General features: G+C 51.3%; 1 protein-coding gene across 9 annotated transcripts in view; it reads left to right on the top strand.

Annotated features, from left to right (window-relative positions):
* The window catches only part of LOC119455311 (amphiphysin-like), a 160,852-nt gene that overhangs the window by 43,777 nt on the left and 97,136 nt on the right, over positions 1 to 19,939 (top strand). The gene's annotated exons all lie outside the window — the stretch shown is intronic.

The raw sequence follows: 19,939 nt of genomic DNA, 5'->3' as shown, positions 1-19,939 counted from the left end.
TTGTTATCGCTCTGACGTTCGACGCAAGACGCGCTTTTTGTTGCCGTCATGTTCCTTGCCCCTTCTCGACCTGCTGGTACCTGAATATGGCGTCCGCGATGACGTCCGTGCAACCTATGTATAGCTCGTTGCGAGCCGTTACCGCACCTGACAGTGACGAAGCGCGTATCCTGAACACGTAGTGCAAGATGTCTTGAAAAGTATTTCTGTATTTCGAATCGAGTTACGTATAATCCCGACAAACCGATCGTTTTCCCGAGTCCCACATGTGACGATGGTGGCAATCCAACTGCAGTGTCTTGCATTATATAGTCGAATGGCGGCGCCGTTCCTTCACGCCGACACTGCTCGACGGCATTACAACTGTAGAACGCGTGGGAGGCACCACCGTGGCTGCACTTGTTTTGCGAGCATCAATTCTAAGAAACGGCGTGCGCTATAAAATGCAACCTGGCTGTTGCTAACCAAAACAAGCCTGGCTTGCTGTAGCTCATGTAGGACGTGTCTCAACTTGTGATCTCACGGCGCTTATGCAAGGTTACCAGTTTCACGTAAGGACGGTGGTTCGCCTCTGGTATTTCGTGACTCTGCGTACCGCATCGGGGTTTCTAGTTTCAGTGCCTGCGTTCGCAATCCTGCGCGCGTGTCTTGTGCCGACCGTGAAAGCGTCACGACATCCACGCGGCTTCTCGTGTGACCGAGCGGGTTTCCTTTCCGCCGCGGGTACGTTGCACTCGGCATGGTTGCGCGCCTCGGGGGCTTCGTGTCGGCCGGAAGCCGCGCCTGTTCCGTTTTTCGAGCCTGCTTACGGTATGCTAATGAGCTACGGCTCGTTGCAGTCCGCACGAGGTGCGCGGAATCGAGCTTCGCATTCCGGGGTGTTGTCCTCCAAGCTCGTATTTACCTTGAATAAAAAAATAAAGGACGCTGCAAGTGCACTTGTCGTGGTCACGAGTTAACCGCTATAGTTCATCCGCTCTGTATGCGGCCCTCTTCGCTCGTCAATGACCTCGAACCCGTCTAAACCGTGTGGTACGCGCTTAAGTAAATTCTTCGTTGTAGTTCGCAAAGTACCAGAACGAGCCAGCTAAAGCCGTTTAGCACCAATCTTAGAAAAAAAAAAGATAATAGAGGGAAATGAAATGGCACTGTAAAAAGAAAGTTACGCTTTTACACGGAAACAAAAGTAGCGCTTACCGGAACTTCGCTAGCTCAAGGCATGCAGCATCCTCTTTTATACATCGCTGTTTCGTCCATCATTTCGTGTCCGGTCTGTCACTGGAGACTGCCGGTCCACGTGAGGGAACCCCCCCCCCCCCCCCCTTTTTTTTTTTTTTTTTTTTCAGTGCACAGCACGGCCAGCGTGCACACTTGCATACCGGAACACGCTTTGTACTGCAGTGTCTCGCCGAGGCGGGCCCGGAACGACGCTGCTCTCGGACTAGCCACTGTAGCTCCGCTTACATTCACAGCCGCGTGCATTCTCGCCGAAGCGCCGCGGCACAAGTGTAACATCTGGCTAGCGCGCAGCGAAGCGCAGGGTGAGCGCCTTAAGTTTCGGTCCTCATTGTTATGCGCTTTATAGGCGTAATTGCAAAACGCACGAGTTACAGGGGTCCGCGAATGCGGACTTTTGAAACCATATATGATGCGTCACGGTACTGAATCGGATACGTTTAGAGTACAGTAAAACCTCGTTATAACGAGCTTGAAGGGGCTACTTCGTTGTAGCCGTTACCTTTCTAAATCTGTTATGGGCGTCTTGAATTATGGGGTTTTACGTGCCAAAACCAGTTCTGATTATGAGGCACGCCGTAGTAGGGGACTCCGGAAATTTGGACCACCTGGGGTTCTTTAACGTGCACCTAAATCTAAGTACACGGGTGTTTTCGCATTTCGCCCCCATCGAAATACGGCCGCCGTGGCCGGGATTCGATCCTGCGCCCTCGTGCTCAGCAGCCCAACACCATAGCCACTGAGCAACCACGGCGGGTTATGGGCGTCTTGCGCTGGAGTTTGAGGTATAGTAGCGGCTTCATTTTCTTTATTTTTTATTTTTTTTGCACAAACAGGGACGAAGAAAAAGGAGACACAAGGACGAGCGCTTTCCTTGTGCGCTCGTACTTGTGTCTCCTTTTTCTTCGTCCCTGTTTGTTTGCGCACAGAAATTTAAGAAAATGGATCTGTTCCAACTAGGCCGACTCACAGTTATGCTATAGTAGCGGCGCCTGGTGGCGGCGAAAAACGTCATCTGGGTAGTACCAGCTTGCATAGCATTGAGCCGTGGCCGGGCCGAAGCACGTTTCTAGCCCGCGTTTTGCGTCGATTCGCACTTTTTTCTGCCCTGTTTCGAGTGCGAAAAGGCTCGTCACTTCTCACAGACCATGGCGACCAGGCTGCGAGCTGGAAACGGACTCGCCGTGTGCCGTAATGCTGGAAGCAGAAGACATCGGCGACGCCGATCCGGAGAGACCTATCTCAGCCTCGAAAAAGCGTCACCGTCGTTACTGCTGCGTCGTGGGCTGCCATGAACAAGAAGACCTGGATCCCAACATCAGATTCTACCGTTTTCCTTCAAGGCCTCACGCTGCGGAGCGTCGGGTGCACTGGATAACTGCAGTTCGTCGCGCTGGGTACGCGAAATGGAAGACCGACATAGCAGCAGGCATGGCTGGTGATTCACGATTCGAGACCCGGCCACAACGACAATTAACAATTCGACCGGTGCGAAGTGGTGAAGTGACCAGGTGTGTGCAAATGACCACAAATGGTCGGGCTGATTTGGTGACAATTCACTACCCCACTGCACAGGTTAGAGAGTTGAATGTGCTCATCCTTGACCTCAAGCCAGTACGTTGAGGCAGCACAGCAAGGTAGTATTGATTACAGCACATTGATGTTCGAGTGCTGTCATTAAAAGCTACATCAAGCGAGCAGCGCACGAGCTCGCGCTAAAGCGCGATTTGCACGTATATACGTACGTTACTGCGAGCTCATATGCATTGCATCAGTTATTTATCAATTGCTAAAGGGACAGATGGCCGCTACTACAGCGCAGGCATAATTACTTGTCTAGCGGCATGCAGTCAACAAAGATTGCAGGAGACCCGCCGTTTCGCGGCCTGTCGAAAGACCGCTGCCGTCGCGGCGCGTACGATCGTGCGCTCGAGCAGTTCGTACACCACGGCATGCTGAAAGACCGCTGCCGTCGTGCGCTCGAGCAGTTCCGTACACATGTCTGCTTATCGCTGCTATGAATTCATTTATAGAAAGCATTTCCTCGCGTTTGTGCGCCTGAATCTAGCAGCGTGCAAACCTTACCTGAAGTTCAACTTCGCACGTGCGTGACTCGCTTCACTTGCGATTGACATCGCGCTAAAACTTCGCCGCTTATTTCTTGAACGGCGTACACATATTCGGCGTTGCATAATTTCTTGCCCTTGCGCAGCATGCCACCCATGGAAAAATCTTCGGCGCCCGATATTCGCTGCAAGCCGTGGTACAACACAACCGAAAGTGGCGGGTCCATATTGTAAACGTGCTTTCCGAAGCAGACGACCGAGCTTGATACTACCCAGTTTCGGATTGAGGGCGCTTTTTAGCACCATTTTTGCAGCGCCCCCTGGGCAACGCAAGAGCCCCATTGGCGCTCACTTCAATATATGCCCACTGGAAGGTACAACATGCATACAAGATGACCTTCCGGTCCGCAGTACACTTCCACGTATGCATACCTGCCAGCTCCCCCGATTCTTTTTTTAATGTTTACGAATTCAAGATCGCTTTACGGTTTTACGAATGCTGGGTCATCCTTAACGGAATTCTTTTCGCGATCAAATTTTAAAGGCGTTAAAAGATGGGGTGGTGCAAGACGTTATATGCCAAATGGGTACTTGCTTCGAGCAAGTTTATTCAGTGTAGTTTCTGAAGCAGGTCAAGTCGACGACAGCAGATCGATTCCCCGAAAAAGTCAATGTGATCTAAAAAAAGTTGTCTCAGTTTCACCCGAAAGGCGAAGCATCAATTGCGATTGCAAATTTGTGGAGAGCTACACGGAGTAATGATAGTAGCTTTATCAGCTGTATAAACTTGGACATGCAGCAGCACCGGCAACACGTAGAACTGTTGTCGACGCCGTCGGCGTTTTGCCCGCGTTCGCACGAAACGCGTGCGGCGTTGGTGACTGTTGCCGGAGCCTCTGGGGTGTTGTGCCGTGCTACGTGCCTATGATCGAGGCGACGGGAGCTCCCACCTCTGCGCGACAAATCAAGAATTCAACGCGCGGGGAGACTTCAAAAAGCACCCATCTTTGCCGCGGCGAAGCAATAGACGCGTGTCATTTCAAGCGGCACCAGGTCTTCCCCCCCCCCCCCCCCCCCCCCCGTGGTCTCTTCTTTATAACAATAATGGTCTTATCAAATAAAACACGGCAACCTGGGTATGGAGGGCGAGAAATTCCTATCAGGCGGCAGCTCTTTTGTGCTCTCTCCACCGCTCATTTACGCACCTACTGGTTTGACCGATGTATTGCTTCCCACAAGAGAAAGGAATGCGATACACTACAAATGTCTTGCAATCTAGAAATTATGCCCCTTTTGTGCACTCGACTTTTTCTGTCTGAGGATGTGTGAAATAACAGCCCCGGTTACGTCATCTAAAGATGCGACAGTGACTCCCGTGGAGGTGGCATTGCAGTTCTATTCAAGGAAACGTTGATATAAAAGTAATCTTGTGTGTTGTGAAAATTTTTCTCAATTAATGTTACCGGCCTCCAAATTGCGACAATGTCTTCTTCGAAAAAACACGAGTTTTTATGCGCTTATGGGAATAAGCACTGCAATATACTACTTGCGGGCGACTTCAATGCACCATCTGTAAATTGGCATAACAATTTTCCTGGTCCCTCTCAAGTGCCTCCGAACCGTTCACCGATATTGTAATACTTCATGAACTTGTGCACTTTATCGGGGAACCTACCCGTATTCATAGCGACACATGATCAACCCTTTTTCTTGCTAATGCGGCTGTTTGCGGAAACCCTCAAGTTTTCCAAGACAAATGAGCCCACAAAATTGTGTACCTAACGATGGAATCCACGAACTCAAAATCAAGGATCCACATCTTTTCGCGTGCCATTGATATTGCTATAATGGATGAACTGCAGGGCTGTATTTCAAACCGTGTGAATCTAGCGAGCGTGAGGGATTTCAAGTGTCTGGGTCTAAAATGCGTCCACACGTTTGTACCTGTGAAACGAAAAGCTTTGCGGAAATGCAACCCTTGGGTGGCAAGGGAAATAGTAAGATTAGAACGAAAGGCACGAAAAGAGTATAAACAACGCCCTACTGTAATCGCCACGAGTGATAGGTTACTCAGTATTTTATTATCAAAAAGATATAAAAAAAAGCCAAGGATCACTATCCGACAATAACACTGAAGATGTTCCTTGTTCAGGCCAAGAAAGTAAGTTGAACCCAGACGATTCTTGTGGACTTAGCAGTTAGTAACATCTTTGAGGGTTACTCAAACAGCGCGACGGATACAAGGACACACAAATACCACAGAGCTGAGTTTTTTCTTTGAATATCGCCAGCCTTTATTGCGAACTCGGACGCACACGGCGCAGCGTGGCCGCACTCCGAACACGGCGCGTACCAAGAGTGGACGACCCTGTCATGCTAAAAGGCATTTTCTGATAACCTAGAGAAGCCACGTTTTCCAACGCTATTCTCATGTTCCCGTAATCTCTAGTTAGGGCCCGGCCGCATTTCGATGGGGGAAATCCGAAAACACCCGTGTACTTAGATTTAGGTGCACGTTAAAGTGGTCCGGAGTTCCCCACTACGGCGTGCCTCATAATCAGATCGTGGTTTTGGCACGTAAAATTAAGTTAGGGACCGTCTGGCCTTCCACGTCATAACACAAGCGGTGCCGCGTCCACGTGGCATGTGCTGAAGACCCGGCGCTTTCCCATCTTTTTCACGTTGTGTGACCGAATGTGTGTGGGCACCACAGAACAGGCTCGAAGGGGAGACCACTCACGTATCGCAGGGGGAAAAGCCAAATGGCGCACCATTATTTTCTTTTTTGTCCCTCGTCACCTGGACGTTATGCACTGCTTCTGCATTTGTTGAGCATGCTGCCAGCCACAGCGGACGATAAGTACACCGCCCATAAGGCGTGAATCTTTGTTCGAAAGCACAAATGAATCATGCCTATCTTTGAATGCGCCTGGAAGAATGGGTCTCTCGGCTCCAGCAGAACGGGACAAGGGTTCCACTCGCAAGCGCTGTTCCTTCGCCAAATTATGCGTGTACCAACCGGCCCAAGTTAGCACACGTTTGTTAGAAAATTGTACGGTGAGATCATGAACCTAATGGTCCCGTCAACGGCATGTGTCACAACAGGCACTCACTGAACACACAGCACACGTTGCAGGACCATTGTCCCAGCTTGTCTGAGTAATCGCTGCCATACCGAAGTGTTCTTGCTATTCCTACCAATCGAAAGCACATTTCTTTCGGGGTCAGCAAGATCCAAGTCACTCGAGAAATGGCGTGGTACATATATGCGTAAAAGTAGTCGCACCAAGACGCATCGCACCGTCTGCGAAAGTCGAGGAAAGGTGCTACAAGTGCCCCAATATGGCTCGCAGACTCTGCAGGAACCTCTCAGTCACGTGAAAGGACGACATAAATGCCCAATGAAAAAAAGTACTGAAGCTGCCATCATCGTCGTTTGAGAATTGACTTACTGAAGCTTGTGATCATGAAATTCATGGTACGAGAAGCCGGACACGCAAGTGTATTAACGAGCATAAGATTGTAGAGAAAGTTATTTGTGTCGTTATTAATTCAAGTGTAGAAAATCGTAAGTTTAATGGAAATGAAAGTGGAAGAAAAAAAAAAAACTGTTAACCTTGCACTCGGCCGCGCAACGCTTGAAACAGCGAAGCTGGGCGATCGTAGCCCAGCATTTTCCGGAAGTACGCCTGAACTTTTCATCTTATTACTCATGATAATTTCTTTTCGCGCGTCTCGGACTTACGGCCGTCACTGCGTGTTGCATAGACGCACAGACGTTGCATAGACGCAAGACCAGCACGCATGTATTTCCGCGAAAGCGTACACAGGTTTCTGGAGACATTGAAAGCGCAAACAGATGTTCCTGAGTGGCTGTCAAGGCTGAAGCCTTTGGTGGTGCTCAGGGAGTTTTAAAATGACCGTGTGGCCTCAGTGGCAATTTGGCCACTTGAGCGATCTGGCGCAACATCTATTGTTGTGTGTTCATTTGTTGTACTGTGTCGAAGCCCGGCAATAAAGAAAAAGAAATAGCCAAGTGGTTACGACGCTCGCCTTGGAACCGGGAGTATACGGGTTCGAATCGCGGCTCGGCAAGAAAGATTTTATTTCTTCATACGAACCACAAATTACGGCTGGCTTAAACAGCTTCGCTGTTAAAAGCAACTTTCCGCCGCGGTGAGAGCCGAACCCAAGAATCCGCTATACACGCGTGCGTTGCACTTCCGAATGGGCTACGGCGTCGGTTGTTCCCACACTCTGAAAAGCGCTGTCACCCTTTGGGGCTTATCTTGTCCCACAACGATAATCGTCTTGCCGCCTTTCCTTTCTATAACGCTGCGCACCCCGTATACTTCCCGTTTGCTAACGGCATGTGGGTTGTCAGCGTGACATAGCATTCTCGGCAGGAAAGTAGCGAGCGCAGAGTTTCAACAAAGGAAAAGCTAGCAAGGCAGATGACGGTTATCGCTGTGTGACAAGTCCACAATGGGTGCAATACCCGCCGTGGATGCCTGCGGTGTTGCGCTGCTGAGCACGAGGTTGTCATAGCGGCGCCCGCCGCTATCAGTGCGTGATCGGCGAAATACGTACGGAGACGACTGTCATCCAACTCGCCGGCAGGCGAAAAAGCCCCGTCTTTATTTCCACAGCAGTTTAAGTAGAACCAGCGTGACGTCAACGACACGTGGTTCCATACACATGCGTCAGGCACAATGAATCGGCACATCATGCAGGAGCGTGCTTTCAGCCGCATAGAAATACAATCCAGCAAATACAATCCGCGGGATCAAATACCGGCCGCATTTAGATGGGGGTGAAATGCAAAGACGCCTGTTAAAGAATCCCAGGTGGTCAAAATGAAACCGGAGTCCCCCACTACGGCGTGCGCCTCACAATCAGATCGTGGTTTTGGCACGCAAAACCCCTTCTTAGGAGCCGACCAATAAATCTTCGTATGCTACCGAAGGCATCAAACCTGCCGGAGTCGAGACCCTCTCGGTGGCAGTGAGCGAGAAGGCGTATGTGATGTCCGTGTTCATTTCAAGGCAGCAGCACAAAAGGAAGGCAACGCAGGTGATGTCGCGCAAACCGCGTGGACGGCACGGTAGCCCGCGGCTCCGCCGTCGGGCCCCAGCGAACGCGGTCGTCCGAGCTGAGGTCGGAAATAGCCCCGGCCGAGCTCCTCCTCGGCGGCGGCTATTTCAGGCTGTGCCTCTCTTTTCCTTGGACGCGCTTGTCGAGGTCGAGCAGTCGCATTCTTCCCATCGACCGTCCTCAGGCGCCAGATGGTAATCGAGGCAAAATGTGCTGGCGGACGCGTGACCCTGTCGTCCGTTCGCGACTATACCTGCTCTTGAGCCCCAATACGCGGTACAACGCCAAGAGAAGACACGGAGACGTTCTTCAGGAACAACAGGACAACCTGTTCAAGCAAAACAGATCACAGACACGTCGTCGTCGGCAAAATCCCACCGACCCACTAGACGGAGTCCGTTAATGCCCCCCATCGTCGTTGTCGTCTGCCTTGAGCACACGCGTCGATATAGTGTAGACCCAGATCGACCACGAGGCTTGTGCGTCACAGGCCCGCCTATCAATTTTATGCGTGTCTTATGTGGTGTGAGTATAGTTTTCCTGTGACGTCACGGATGCAGATCCCACCGTTCTAGTACCCAAAGATGGCGGCTACGATGACGTCAGTGCACCGTATAATCACGCGCGCACACTGTTTTTCACAGGTTTATCACTGTTATCGCTGTGACGTTCGACGCAAGACGCGCGTGTCATGTTTCTTGATTACGCCGCTTCTCGGCCTGCTGGTACCTGAAGATGGCGTCTGCGATGACGTCCGTGCAAACTATCTTATGAGGTCTTCGTATCTATCATTACACACCCTAGCTGCACATCCCAATGAACCACGGATGCTCGAGGGATGTTAGTGGTACAACAGACTCCGGAGTTTACGACGTCCACTGGAGATCACCACGGTTGACAGGCTTTTACGCGTGTGTGTTTGGCGCGCCCCGCGAAAACAACGGAGATCAATGGCGATGTAGAGGTATATGCTAGACAGGCATGACGTTGCACCTCTTTGAGTTCCTGGATCCACAATTTAGACCGCGTTCACCACATTGCAAATTGTTGTTCAGGAGCTCACTCGGCACCATCCTGCCTTTCCGATGACTGAAGTGCCACTTATGGTGATCCAGGGCAGACCACCGTCAGTTGCACTGTGTGTCACGTGGCCGGCTTTTTTATTGCAATAGCAATTATATGGGCACTTAATTCAAGCGGATTTCTGCCGTCGCTGTGAGGTTCCGTATAAAGTCCAAGGGCGATAAAATCGTCGCCGCGTGCCGTATGTAAGCAGGAAACACACGGTACGATTCGGCGTCCGATCCGACGTGCGGCGCCGCATGCTCCGGCATGCGGCATACGACGATTCGGGGCACGCGGGACGGGCATCCGAACGAGCAAGCGGCGCCTAAGCTCCGCCCAGATCTTGCGCCCCAGCTTGTACGCTCGGAAGACTTCATATCCTCGTCGAGAAATACATAATAAACAACTTTGCGCAATGCGGCTTCGCTTTACGCGAACACTGTCACTAAAATTACGTCTTTGCGAGCGACAAAACACTTGCGTGTTTTGACCGGTGTGTTTTCTAACAGCCAGCGATAGGGCCGGCAGGCCTAGCTCGGCGGACGCCACGGCCGACGGCTCTTGCGATACAGTCCGAGCTCGTCGAAGTGCGCTTATTTTTGCCAACACGATTGCCGCTGTACACGTAGGTTAACCGTAATTTAATACACTTGGACTACTCGATGCCGTCGATGCGAAGGGCAAGCGTGCAAGCTAAGCGAGTAGCCTCGCTCAGACAGTCGGTGTGTGCTGTCTACCTGTGAAATGCTGTCGCATCGCGGCTCCCGGCCGATCTCGCAAGTAGCTGAGTGATAGTACTAGGCGCTGCTTTGCAGAAAAGGTACAGGTTCGAGATAATTTTACCGAACTGGTAACTATTTCGTGTCAGAAACGAATTGTAGCAATGCTGTTGCAGCCGGCATGAGAAAAAAAAAAAAAAAGAGGCGGCGAGAAACCGGCCCGCCTGTCTGGAAGGAACGTCAGAAAACGTCACATGCCAGGCGCGCTGTCATTGGCTGCGGCCAAACGACGGTGTTTATGGTGTAATAAGGTGTTTGTTTTCTCTTCTCCAGCCTATACTAACGTGGATTTAAACACGGGACTCTTTTCAGAACGCTTGTGCGCGCTTTGTCTCCGTAGCTTTCCCTTCATTGCCACAGAAAGTTGTCCGCGAGTATAAACCTCTCTAACAAACGCGACGTGTTCTGTCGTGCCGTCGTGCGAAAGGCCGTGGGGGATGGGAGGGAAGGAGGGAGGGGGGGTGATGTTTAGGTGCGGCACCAACTGCGTATCTTGCGACCGGGTGCCAAGGGAACTGGCGACCCAATATCCCACGCGAAAGGAGAAAGGAGGAGGAAAGCGGGAAGGCAGCGCGAGAGGGAGGGAGGGGTGGGAGGCAGCTTCTACTCTGCCAACAACTGTGCTTGTACTTTGCGTCGGTGCGGGCTCTCGCGCACACCTATCTTGAAAGCGATCTCCACACGGCTCTGACCTTTGTATGCGCTGTGCATTCGCCGCTCAGTTTCCGTTGAAGCTATAGACCGCACGAACCTTCGCGCAGCGCTTGCTGCCAGCGTTTTGACAGTGGTTGTCTGCGGTCATTCAATGTGATCTATTCATGTTTGCATGTGCGCGCTGACACCACGCTTGTTAATTCAGTTAGTAAGCGGATGTGTCCAAGTATATGCAGCCGATAAAACTACTATCCCTACTCCGAATAGCTCTCTACTAATTCGCTATCGCAATTGATGCTTCGCCTTTCAGGTGAAACTGCGACCTTTTTTTTTAAAAAAAAAAGGGCAGCTGACTGGACGTCCTGCAGACGTCGCTTTCGGACGTTAGGATGTCTATCGCACGTTAAAATAGGTATTTTTCCCTCTAACATCCAAGGTGATGTTTATCGAACGTTAACATCTGGACTCCCCCCTCCATCTCATTCAAGAGAGGTTCATCGTACAATAAGATCTTTACCTATTCCCTTAAAACATCCAGCTTGACGTCCATTAGATGCAGCACTCGGATATTTGACAATTATCGGATGTCTGTGGGACGTTATGTGGGCTGTGATGGTTTTAGGCGGTGGCTTTTGAATCTGTTTACTGTGCATGTTGCTGTGCGGCGGAATGCTCGCAGCGCACGTGGCATACACTGAACGCTAGGCTATTACATACCCGGTGGCCAGCCTTCGAGCACTGGGCTTGGGTGCAAATAGAAACACGCTACCCGGTGTGTCTACGAATTAACATTTAAACTTTCAGCTTCAGTGGGTTCATCCTATTAAAGCGAGCTCTCCGTACAAGTCATATCAACTTCCGAATCTGGAAAAATGCGATTACCCGCGCAACTCTTGGCACGACGAGTTCCCGCTTTCTTTCTTTTTTTTTTCGATAGTTCGCCCAACGGCATAAACCATTAAATATAGAAATGTAGGCCGATTTCGGCGATGAACAGCAATAGTGCTCGATGGTAGCTTCCATAGCGCCATGATTCATAGTCCGGCGGTCGCGTAGGATGAAGGCCCACTGTATGCAGGTAGCGCCGTCGTACCTGGTTTAGACCAGGGCATGTCCACAACAGGTGTTTGATTGTTGCTGCGGACGCTCGAGCTGGGCAATATGGGCAGGTATCCGCAAATGATCCACGGAGGTGTTGTGGCCAGGCATAGGTGACCGATGGGGTAAGTGCCACCCCCACAAGGAGTCTCCGCAACACCACCTCCTCCTGGCGTGTAAGGCCGCCTGGGAGGTTTGAACCATATGGTGGAATTAAATCTCGTGTGGTGCGGCGGAGAATCTCCTTGCGGTGGAGGAAATCGCCCTCCTGGGGGTCACTTGGGAAAGGTGCTTCCACAGCTAGTGGCAGCTCACTGTGGGTGGCGGTGTCAGCTTGTATGTGAGCAGAAATAGTGTCCCGTGGCATCCACTGTATTCGGCTGCGACAGGGTGGGCATTGTAAACCTTCCGAATCTCCTTTATGGCTGAGGTGCAGTCAGTGCGTATTATTACAACCGGTGCTGGTGACGTGGAAGCAGCTGTTACCAAGTTTGTTGCGTCTCGTATGGCCAAAAGCTCAGCACTGATCGATGGTACCGGAGTTGTCAGATGGTACACATAATTAGCACTTATGGATGGGCGCCCTTGCACCATGGTGGACGTAACCACTTGCATGTCCGTGCAACTCGCATCGGTGTAGGCCACCAGTGAACCTGTCGGAAGTGCGGCATCGGCTTCTTCCATGTGGCGGCGGAAGGTAGCCCATGGACGAGGGTCCGGATTTCGGAGGCGGCCGATGGGTTTGTTGTCGGTAAGTTGCTGGTGGTCCCAGGGTGGAAGGAAGATGGCGAGGTAGAAACCGGACTGCCCATGTATGCCGCTAAGTCAGCAGCAGGTTGCAGAAAGGATGGCTTTAGGTCCCTTGCTTGATGGCGTTGATGAATCAGCTCGTCAATAGTGTTTAGTTGCGCATCTTCCTGAAGTGTCAGGATTGGCGTGCATCGTGGAAGACCGGTAACGACGCGCGTTGCTTCCCTGTTGATGCATTCTAGACGGGCCCAATCTGTAGCCGTGAGGTGCTGGAATTGAGCCGAATAGATAAGACGAGGCTGCAGAACTGTTCAGACGAGTAAACGGGCAGTTTTAGTGCAGGCTCCCCCAGCCTTGGAGAAGATGCGTCTGATCAGATGAAGCACCCGGTGCGCTTGCTGCCTAATTTCGCGGATCCAACCTTTTGCTGAGCCATTTGCCGTGATGACGACGCCTAGTATGCGTAGCTGGGGAGCTGGTGTGAGAGCACATCCAGATAGATGCAGGTAGATGTGTCCAGAAGCCGTCGACGGCCCCAGCTGTTCGCAACTGACATGTAGAGCGTCTTCTCTGTTGAAAGTGTCAGTCCTATCGATTGACACCACTCGTCGGCTTTGTTGAGTGCTTGCTGCAAGGCGGATTCCTGTCGTAGCAGGTCGTTGTGAACACTCCATACGGCAATATCATCGGCGTATATAATGTAGTATATGTCTGAGATCGCTGCCAGAGCCCACTCCGAAACCGGTAGGCTGCAGCGACAAGCGCAAAGCCGCGCCGGCGCGGCTTTGCGCTTGTAGGAAGAACGTGACGGCGGCGAACGAGCCGTGCCGTCGTTCCTACTAAGGGCGGCGAGCCGAGCGGAGGATGCGACGACCAGCGTCTCAAGCTCCTGGAACAACACTGCGCGTGCCGAGCTTGCGCTTCGAGCACGCGCTGCATTTCTTTTTATTGTTTACTTCCTTGACAGTCGGTGCGAAGGCACTGTTTGGGAGCGCCGACCAAAGCGCCCCGCGTTGCAGCGTCGGTGGGTGCTACACGCTCGTCGCTGCAGCCTACCAGTTTCGGTTTTGCGCGCTCTGAAAGCGGGAACTCGTCGTGCCAAGAGTTGCGCGGGTAATAGCATTTTTCTAGGTTTTTTTCCGGCCATGCCATTCGGCACGCTCCCCAGCTGTGTAATCCGGCACGCGTGCCCGGCTGCGCCCCGAGGTGTTGTTTATCCAACCTTGGGTCTATTATATTAGGTTATAGTTGCTATGTACAGCTGGCGTCTGGGTCTCCTTCGAGTCTCGTGGCGTCCCCTTGTTGGGCTCGGTGGTGGGTGGCTGGCATAGCCTCCAAAATTAAGTAATTATGTATGCATTTATTGTCCTTCCTTCGTCTGCCTGATCGGCCTCTTATCAAAAGAGGGCACACCGAAGAAACGCTGAACTTTTTTGGCCAACGCAAAGACACCTTCCCATGATTTCACGTGATTCATAGTGAAAACCCCGAAAAGACCACCAGAATCATTTCTCCATTCACTGTTGCCAAATGTGTAACTGATGCACTAAGTTCCGGCTACAAGGTAACGAAAATGGCCAGCGGCGACCTCCTTCTTGAGGTTTGCGACCAGCACCAGCATGGAAAATTCTCCAATCTCGTAACACTCGGTGATGTACAAATCACGGTGACTCCGCACCGATCGATGAACACATCAAAAGAGTAGTTTCTGATGGAGACCTCCTGAACTTGACCGAAGAAGAGCTCCTCGAGGGCTGGAAAGAACAAAACGTGACAAGTCCAATGAATAAAGAATAAACGAGACAACATTGAAATTCCCACGAAGCATCTAATCCTAACATTTGTCTCCAGTACTCTCCCAGATACCCTCGAAATAGGATACCCAAACATCCGATTAAGACCATATATACCCAACCTGCGTAGATGTTTCAGATGTCAAACATTCGGCCATGGCTCACAAAGCTGCCGAGGCCGACTGACATGCGCAAAATGTGCCAATCATGAACACAATTCTGACAACTGTACTGGTGCCCTGCACTGTCCAAATTGCAATGGTGACCATACGGCATATTCTCGCTCCTGCCCTACGTGGAAAAAGAGAAAGGCATCTTCACACTAAAAGTAAAAGAAAATATATCTTTCCAAGAAGCACAGAAGCGTGTTTCTTTTCTTCATACCGCAGGGTATGCTGGTGCGGTGTGTAAGGGGGCAACACCGCAGCAGACTCCGGCATCGGCCCTGGCCACATGGAGCGTGGCCGTGGCAATGCCACCAGCCCCACAGGCGACAGCAGCCATTGCTGCTGTGCCGTCTATGAAGGAGGGCCCATCGACCTCTGGGTTGGTGGCCTCCAAGGCCCTGCTTTTTGAGGCAAGGCACATCCCGAAAACACCCTGGGGATGTCCAGCAGCTCCTATGAGTCGATGGACACAACCCCAACCCAGGCGCGCCATCCAGCGCCTCGGGAGCAACGTGTTTCTCGCGACTGCTCCAAGAAAGACAAACCCTGGATTACGGGGCCTGGAAAGGCTCCGTAAGTCAACTTGACTCATCTTGACACACAGCCCTGAAAACACAGTATGGGTACACAAATATTACGCTGGAATGTGAGACGCCTTATGCACAACCTCGATGACATTAAAGAACTTTTACGCAAATACAATCCGAAGGTGCTGTGTGTTCAGGAGACACATCTTAAATCTACACAAACTTTCTCCAGCAATACGCTATTTCCCGGAAAGACCGGGACGGCGCTGTTACATCGTCAGGCGGTATAGCCATAATAGTCTTGTCTTGTCCATTTACGCAACAGGCTGGTGTACCTCAAGGGGCTGAGCTGTACTTTATTTATCATCAAAATGAACTCTGTATACTGTCATGCCACGTAGTATGTTTTATTCTATATATGTGGATGACATCCAAATAGGTTACAAATCATGTAATCTAAATATCTGAGCGACAGGTACAGCTTGGCTTAAATAAGTTGTCTTAGTGGGCAGACGAGAGCGGTTTTAAATTAAACCCTCAAAAAAAGTATGTGTGTCCTCTTCTCTAACAAGAGAGGTGTACTTCCGGACCCTGTAATAGATCTCAATGGAGAACGACTATCTGTAAGTCATGAACATAAATTTCTAGGTATCATTTTAGACTGCAGGTTAAATTTTGTCCCACACCTGAAGTATCTTAAAGCAAAGTACCTCAAGACTATGAATCTGCTAAAGCTCTTGTCACGCACATCCTGGGGAAGTTTCAGGAGATGCCTTATATGTCTTGCTTCACGCCCCATCACGACGGCAAAAATGCAGATGAAAGAAAGCGCCAACCCCAGCAAGCACTCGTTCAAAGCTTTGAAACCAGCTTACAAAAGTGATAAAATACACATAACCCGCAAATTGGAAAGTACTACAGGCTGTTTCTAGCACATGACAAACTCTCGGACATATATTCTACTTCTACATACCAACGGCAATGTAGTGGGAGTATGTGTGTAAAGAAAAACAACCGCAATTGAAAATAAATAGGCCCTTGCATGCACTTTGCCTCTCGTAAACCATAAGCCACAATTTCCAAATCGGTAAGGGATCGCATAACAGTGCAAAACATTTATCTCGCCTCATCCAAGCCGTAGTAACAGTACCGTAATGCCCGAAAGCCTCCTCGATGCATGAAAATCTGTTGCGGCGCCCCGATGGGGAGAAGAAGCTGGCCACGTGCACCACTGAGCTCTCTCCGTGGGATGGCCAGAGTGAACCCTGCCAGCATGCGCAATCTCGGAGGCCATGCGCTGGCCTTCCCGTTGGAGGGAAAGGGCAGGTCGGAGGAGGAGAGAGCGTTTGCTGACTGGCCGTCGCCGATTGGCCCGTGCCTGCGGCTCCTTCACGAATGCACGACGCGCGCTCTCGAAAAGGCAGCCACCGTGGGCCTCTGAGACGCTCGGAGAGGGCAACGGTGGGGAAGGCAGTGGGTTCCGGGGTGCATTCATCCCAAAATCTCTGAGAGACGCACATGCTTTTGCACGAGTGCTTTGTGACGTCTGAAGGTTTAAATGTGGTGGTGGCGCTGTGTCACGTTTCCTCGTATTAGATTTGAAAAAATTTTCTAAAATTAGTTTTGAAGAGACTCGGGAACATGGATGAAAATAAATGGGTGGCTAAAGTGCTCACGTATCTGTATCTACCTCAAAAGCACGACACAGAATGTAGGAAGAGGTCAGGAAAGTTTGCTAGCCAAGTACAGGGTAATTGAAAGTGTAAATAGACAACCAGGAGTAATTAAAAAGAAAGTGAGAGAAACAGACCGTAAATTGGATGCAGAGAGTGGAAACAAAAGACCACTTGCCCAGCAACGATGTGCCCTGCCTGGGGTAAATGAATGACCTCCTCGTAGAAAATTCAGGGGCCTTGTCACGTGACTCTGTGCCAAACCCCTCACCCACCAGAGGTCTGATGAATGCTATTGTAACATCGAGGCTATAGTGGCCCTGCCATGCACCCTGTTACATCTCTCTCCCTCATCTGATCTCGAATACCCTTCACTCATGTTGCAAATAAAGCGTTCAAGTTTTTTCAAAAGCAACATCTTCGTCCCTACCTCCTTGCCCGGTCTCCTGACGCTGATGGCCTATTGACCTCGGCCACCTGCCACACAGTCAAGTTGTACGTCTATCTCAAGGAACAAGAATCTGTAGCACCCACCGACGCCGCAGTGCAAAGCGCTTTGGTCGGCGCTCTCAGCCGGCACCTTGGTGCCGGCAGAAAACGGAAGAGGAAATAAAGAAGTGCAGCGCGTGCTCGAAGCGCAAGCTCGGCACGCGCAGTGTCGTTCTGAAAGCTAGCCACGCTGGTCGTCGCAGCCACCGCTCAGCTTGCCGCCTCTGCCCTTCTGTAAGAGTAGGGAACGACAGCACGGCTCGTACGGCCGCCGTCAAGTCCTCCTACATTGGTGACCCGGGAGAACGTGCCCTGCACCGAGCGACACGCTGCCATAGCCACCTGGCCGGTGCTACAGTTCGACCCACCACTGCCGCCGTTCTCGTCCAGCTACGTCGGCGCATGGTTTGCCCAGTTCGAGGCGGCTCTGGAGCTGAAGCACATACGGATCCAGGAGTTCAAGCACGCGGTACTCCTCGACGTCTTGCCGCTTGCTCTCCAGCTCCACCTCGGCGTTCCATCGCCTGGCCCGCGCCCGTACGACGAACTGCGGCAGTCCGTCCTCAACATCTTCGGCGCTGCCTACCATCCTCTTCCAGAGGTTGACCACACGGTACGCGACTCCTCTCCACCAGCACCCTCACGGCCAGCACCAAGCGCGCCTGCTCCTGCGCCCGTATGTCGTCGACCTCAGGCCACCTCATCGCCTTTATCGTCACCGACGATGACATGTGGCAGCGGAGACATCGCCGACCTAACGCCGGCTCCCTGCCCCACGCCATCGGCTCCGTCTCCAACGGCATCACTTCTCTGACAACGACACCCGACCCGTCCACGCCGTCCGCTGAGCCGGGCTCCGAGCTGGCGCGAGAGCTCGGCACCGTGCCGATCTCCCTGCTTCCGACCCTGCCGGCTATCGCCACCGTGGATGCTGGTCACGACTTTCTGCGACCCCCGCTGCTTCCCACGTCAGGGGTCCTCAACAAATCACCGGATGCTCCTGCGTTTACCCCCCTTTGCCTGGCCAGCCTGAGGCTTATTCGCGAAGCACCCTGTCGTTAGCTGCGCCGGATCGTGCTCGCACCCTACACGCCATGCCACGATACACCGCCGGCAACGCACGCGGAGACTCTGTCGTCACACCCTTTGCCTCGCGGACTTCGCCATTCCTAAAGCCTCGGGACGCACGTGCCGACCATCGCCTCAAGTTAACGCGTTCCTCTTAACCGCGTCCATTCATTGGGCCCCACGTCCGGTATGTAACACCCAGTGCCGCCCACCTGAGCTCTGTAGAAGTGACTCGGTGCCCTTCACGCCGACTGCTTGAACTGACCACAGACCCTCAAGAAACGCGGCGAGTGGGCGCTACAGGGCCCCCCACCTAGATGTTCCGTCTAGGTGGGGCGCCCTGTAGCGCCCACCGACGCCGCAATGCGAAGCGCTTTGGTTGGCGCTCTCAGCCGGCCGGCGCCTTGGTGCCGGCAGAAAACAGGAGAGAAAATAAAGAAGCGCAGCGCGTGCTCGAAGCGCAAGCTTGGCACACGCAGTTTCGTTCTGAAAGCTAGCCATGCTGGTCGTCGCAGCCGCCGCTCGGCTCGCCGCCTTCGCCCTTCTGAGTAGGGAACGACGGCAAGGCTCGTACGACCGCCGTCACGTTCCTCCTACAAATCCATCGTCAGAACGAGTAATGTTTTCATTGTGCAATCCCACATGTCCTGCCAATCGTTTCCACTTTTCCATCGCCAGTATTCTAGTTTTGGCCAAAGTACAATGTTGCTGCTTCACACCTTGGGCAGCCTAGGTCAAGTAATACGAAGCATCCCATGACACTTGCATGGAATAGTTGCCAAGTCCTGCCAAATAAACTTTCCTGCTGAGCGGGAACTGCTAACACAATCAGATTGACAATGGTGCTTCTCAGAACATTTTTCTCCCACAGTTTTCAGCTTACCTATACAATGTTTGGATCGTAATGAAAATTTGGGAGGCAAGTGATATATTTATTTTTTATTCATTTATTCAAAATACCCCCAAAGGCCCTCATTATGAGGGTATTTACATGGGGGGGTCACAGGCACTGGTCAATGGTCAGATTATACATCATATTAAAGAACAATATAACAAAAATAATAATAGAGTGATACAAAAGTAATATACAAAATGAGTCACAATTATTTCAGAGAAAACATTAGTACATATTAGGAGAACATAACGCAACTGCAATGAAAAGCAAAACAGCAACAAACATCGAAAACACTGTAAAAGTCCCAAGATAAAAATAATAAGATTAATTGACAAGTCGGGAGCGAATTAAATCTTGAAACTTAGTCAAGTTCCGTGGCAATGACTGATGGTAAGGCGTTCCACTCAGTTATTGTGCGCGGTAAGAATGAATATGCATAATGGAATGACTGGCAGTTAATGCATTTGACTTTGTATGGATGGTCACGACGTGGAAAGATAACTTGTGGTGACTGAAAGAAATCATCATGAAGTGATGGATGATGATAAAGCTTATGGAAAAGTGATAGGCGAGAAATTTTACGGC

This window comes from Dermacentor silvarum, chromosome 6 (assembly GCF_013339745.2).
Source record: "Dermacentor silvarum isolate Dsil-2018 chromosome 6, BIME_Dsil_1.4, whole genome shotgun sequence".
In the NCBI taxonomy this organism is placed as follows: Eukaryota; Metazoa; Arthropoda; class Arachnida; order Ixodida; family Ixodidae; genus Dermacentor; species Dermacentor silvarum.
This window is presented reverse-complemented; position numbering and strand designations above follow the sequence as displayed.